Below are 5411 nucleotides of genomic sequence, written 5' to 3' on the forward strand. Positions count from 1 at the left end.
TGATATCTTTTTGCCCAGATGGCGCCACCACCAACATCGCCTGTTATATTTATTATTTAAAATCTTTCGTTTCAAGCACTGCTTAGTAAAGCTCGTGATGCTAGTAATTACATGGCACATATGGTTATAGTAATGTGCAACTATTGTTGTGAATAGCGTGTCATGAAAAAGAAATTGTCAATTTGCACGGACGTAAGCAGACAAATTAGCTAAATTCACTACTCCTCTGCAGATTCCCTAATTACCATGAGCCAACATCTCTTCTTAGAACTTGAGATAAGGGCTTGCTGCTTGATTATTGAAAATTTCAGAGTTTTCAGAAAAAATTTTGTCCCGTCGCTGGAAATGCGTGACCAAGTATGGTCATATTTGCCAGTTGTAACTAATAATACCTAACGAACTGTTCATCAGAACACAAAACTTTGTTAGATGATAAGTACACTGTAGCCTAGAAAAACACTAAATATTGTTGTCCTGAGTTAAAACAAAAAAAATATTAATTCATAAACTTTTGTAGTTTTGCCCATATTTATTGGCGCCTATATAATTTACAATTGCTTTACAAGCAAGTTCTCTTCAAAGAAACCTTGTATAACATTTCATTTAAAGACACAGGAAATTTCATTTTGTTATGTTGAACAGTTTAGTCGGAATGGCAGTACAGCGGAGGCTTGTACAGCAAAAACGCCGTTTTTTGCTCCCACTGTTTTCACTGCCGTAAGGTAACGCTTCAGGCTAGGCGATAATACTAAGTGTCATAGGAAAGCGCAGAAAGCTAGCTTTCTAACGCAATAAGGTTCACATTTGTGTAATGAGCGCAGGAAGCACAGTGCGTCCGCAAACAATGACTAAAATGCGGAGTGCGTGCCGCCGGAGTGGGAGAATTGCGCTACAGGCAACAACTTATGTTAGATGCGGTAACCTTTTATTATGTTTTTAAGTAACCTTGATATAATTTTTGTTGTTACAAAGGTTATTGATGTAATCAACATAATGAAAAATACTAACTTTCACGGGTTTGTGTCTCTACGTGGACATGAAGAAGAAGCAGCTGAACATCTAAGCAACTTTGAATTATATAAAAAAAGTGAAAACCATGAGAAGGCTCGGTGACATTACGTATTCCTTGAAAGCAGTCCGCGAGAGAGAGAGAAAAAAGGGAAACACAGTGCAAGAGAGGCTGTGCGACAATATTGGTCATAGACATCCAAAAGCGGGAATGAAAGCAAACGCTGACAGTTTTCCTACAGAGTCACTTTCTCGGAGTGCTTGCGGGTGTGCATCTGTTAACTTGTACAGCAGTCAGTTCATTTTCTATCTGTATTCTAATTCTATAAGTTAATTTCTAGTCTTCTGTATGCGGTACTCATTCATACCTCCCCCCCCCCCCAACCCCCCTAAAGCATCTGTGGGCTCAAAGTAAACTTACTGCTTTCTTGCGACATTGCGGAATATTGCGCGAAGCTCGCAAGTTTAACAGTTTGCGCAGTTTCATTGTCTCCTAGAGATGAAACTGTGAAACTGTGACAAGTGGGCAGAATCTTACAGTAGGTTATGAGTAATTTTCATCCCAGTGTTCCTTTCTTCCTTTTCAAGTTTTGTGGTTGACAGCTAGCAATATTTCTAACATCAATCAATGACCTCCTTGACGCGAAAGGTACGCACCGCTGTAGTTTGCCCAGAGTAACAAGGAAACTTACGTCAGCCAGGTAATAAACTCTGATATTTTGGGGTGAAATTTTCACCTCCCCCATAATGGCAGACACCGATCGCGCTTCGTAGAATGCACTTCAGAAACTTGCATAATAAAAACGCACGTTAAAATTCCACGAATAAATGTAACTTACCAGCGTACAAAGTGCTAATCGGACCAATAGGCACCCTGCAATGCAGCTTGGCTGTACATGTCCCGCCACCTAGCAGCAGCGGTGAGCACCCGCGAGTAGGCCCTCGCCGCCACTTCAACTTGGTCCGTACTGCACTCAGGCACGCCTGAAAGCTTCCTTTTCCAATTTTTCAATGATTCACCGCGACCACTCGGCAGCTCCTCCATGAGAAGTGTGGACAAAAAGAACATGCGCATATACTGCTGTTTTAGGTATTTTGACAACCGCGAAGGGGATGTCGGCGTCAAATTGCGCCGCTTCCCTTCAGACTGTGCGGGAGAAACCCGGCGGCTAAAGGTGGATCGTCGCGGTTCGGCCCGTCAGGTAAGAGTCGCTCTTGCGAATTTCGTGATGAACTAAGACGCAAATGCAAAATTAAAAAAAAGAAAAAAAAACACAAGGCAGCATCCGTGAAAACGCACAATAAAGCGACAACTGCATAAACACGCGTGATCTGATTCCCGCTGTTGTAAATTGGTTTTGATAGTTGTTTAGCTAGTCTCGCTCCGAAACAAATGCGCAGTGGTCGTTATGTGTCAAATCTAGCTTCGTAAGCGCTCCGCGTTGGACCTTTGTACGCACTGTAGTTCTTGTTGCGCATTAATAAGCCAACGTGCAGCTCCTTTCTGCACATGGATCAAGACGCGACTGTTGAAACCGGGCTCATTCATGCCGATGTTTTCTCGCGTTTAGAACAACAGAACTAAGGCTGGAGTGCACCGCAGCACACATCGAGTATTACGCAAGATTAGCACTTCTCTCGCGCACGCTAGCACAGATTTGTTAAGTCTTGGTGTTGCTTAGTGTCAGCTCATTGCTTTCTGTTATGTTTCAGCGGTGATGACCTCTCACACTGAAGCCCAAACGAAAACATCAAAATATGCTCGAGGCACTGTGTCAGCGGAGAAAAAAGCTCCATAAAGAATCATTCAAGTTACCTTCCAACTCGCCAAAACCTCGACAAATGTGATGAGCAAGGCACGCTCGAAGTATACTGAAGCTACAAATGATAGTTGAAAAATGTCTACGGCCGTATTTGCCCACATAAGAGGAATAAATTATTTATTTGTTAACTTACTTAGAGTTCGACGTCGTAAACATGCTTTATTTGTTGTGACAAGAACTTTGCTGCGATGTCCGTCCTGTTTACTTTTTTGACACGATATACATGGTTGTTGTCGTAAAGTTGACGTCCTTTCTCAAGTGTCGGTGGTCGAAATTGGGCCTCAATGTTTTCAATTGCCTTAAAAACCACAGTTTAGAACGCCCGACTTGTTTCAAACGAGCGCCGCAGAAGGATGCCTTCGTAGAAGTGGCCGCCTCGCTGTTTTGCGGAACTAACATGGCGGCGCTGACGGCTCAGCCGATCGCTGCGCCGCTGTTTTCTGTCTTCTACAGACTTCCTGTTACGCCGAAAAGCTTGAATTATTGCAAAACAAAACAATTCGATTTAGATTTCATAGGCATGACCGACAAATTCTCCGTTCAATACACGCATATGACATCCCCGCCGAAAGTGTCGCACAGTAGCATATGCGAGCGCCTCGTACGGAGTAGTATGGTCCATGGAAACTATGCTTGGCGTATTTTCAATTTGTATGAATTTTATCTGCAGTGTTGCTCTAGAGTATGCTTCGCATATGCTGTGCTTTTACGTGCGTGGTGTTATTCATTCCGCGCCGATTTATTGTCGATATAGTAACCATTTTATACGCCAGGTGACGCAAAGTCTTGCCAAGAGAGGGCAAGAAAATTTACTTCAGAGAAGTCTCGTGGACACAGCCATGTGAAAAAAATCGAAATAAATCGGACACAGAAAGCCAACAACAGTTCATTTTTAATTGACTGAATGACAGCGTACGTTTCTGGTCACGATCAGCAACGAACACACATCACGTTGTAACTTTCTACCATCATGGAAAGTATTAAGCAACGTCCGCCAGATTCGTCGTCAGCCTCCTGTTCGCTTCCGATGGGAAGGGGAGCCGCAGACAAAATGCTAGAAAACAGACGCACAAGCAGAAGCAGCCCTACACCATGCTGCTGGAAGTTGTATGAAAAGGCAGGCATACGAAACGCCGACACGTGACGAATGCAGAGGATGACAAAAACACTGAGCAGCCCTGTGACAGGTTTGGGGTGTGCATAGCCGTTGTCCACAAAGGGAGGGCCTGGGCTGTCAGCGTATGTCAAGCGGGCATTGACTCCAGTGACAGCAGTCATGATCGCAGTTCTCTTTGACATATCGTGAGTAACACACTGACTGACACTTCTTCAAAGCCGAACCACGGCAGCTCGTGGTTGAGATTTGTGCGCCTCGTGGATGAAAAGCAGCGTTTACATGAATGCGTGAATCATGGACTTTCTGTCCGTGGTGGTATGGGATGGTGTGGACGCAGCCAAGTTGTTACGCAATCACGCTAACCTGCAGCCGTGGTCCTGCGCGGTAGTCAACAGTTTAAGCTATACCCTTGACCACTGGGTCAATTATACCATGGTATGACGTATCACGCGAAGCTAAAGATCTCTAATGATAGGTGTAATTTTGTTGTATATGTAAAAAAGCAAACGCGGCTAACGGTAATACAGGGTGTTTCAGCGAACAGTTTCAAAAAGTTTTAAAGGTTACCTGTGTCAGTTATCACAATTCTAGTTCATGAGCTCGTCTACTCGTAGAGGCGGACATTACTTGCACAAAAAATATACCTGCCGAATCGAATAATTAAAAAATATCTAATTCAGTTTTAAGTAATTACATTATGGCCCATATTGCAATTTTCTAATTAGGTTTTGACTAATTTCCTTATTAGCCAAAAGGATTACGTTTTGTTATGAAAGTAACTGAAACGCCAATGCATTTCTCCGCAGTGTGGGGAATTAATATCTCGAAAGTGGTGTCATCGTGAGAATTTGTTCCAAGCCTTGCGAACTGCACGGCTAGAATTTGTAAATTGCAATATGGGCCATAAAGTAATTACTTAAATAATAAATTCTAGCTACCTGTCCCAGGTAACCTTTAAAAAGTGTTGAAAGTGTTCGCTTAAACACCCGGTATAGGTCCATGCGCAGAAGTAATGTTCATCCCCGAAGTTCTACATACTCATAAGTGCCAGCGCCTCAAAAGTATCCGTGCAAATGAATATTTTCTTTAGGTATTGGTACACTACAGATGTGCGCTTGCGCTTTTAACCTCACGTTAAGAAGTCATCGCGGAAGCTTCAATATTAACTCATTAGATCCTTTCACATGGCTCATAATGATAACTTAAAAAGCTCAGAGGGCAGAAATATTTTTGGAATTATTACAATATTCTCCAAACCTTTTATTTACAGGTGTGTCGGTCATACTGACGTAGTACCTTTGTCAGGACAGAGTGATCTCGAATTATTCCCAGATAGCCCCTATTGCAACCTTGGTACAGTGAAACACGTGCTATACCAATGCAACACGCCTTCATTCCTATCGTGTCGGCTCTTTTGTCAGCATGGTGTATGTCATTTATGCACAATGGACTTGGGGCCCCAT

The sequence above is a fragment of the Dermacentor silvarum genome, chromosome 9, assembly GCF_013339745.2.
Source record: "Dermacentor silvarum isolate Dsil-2018 chromosome 9, BIME_Dsil_1.4, whole genome shotgun sequence".
Classification (NCBI taxonomy): Eukaryota; Metazoa; Arthropoda; class Arachnida; order Ixodida; family Ixodidae; genus Dermacentor; species Dermacentor silvarum.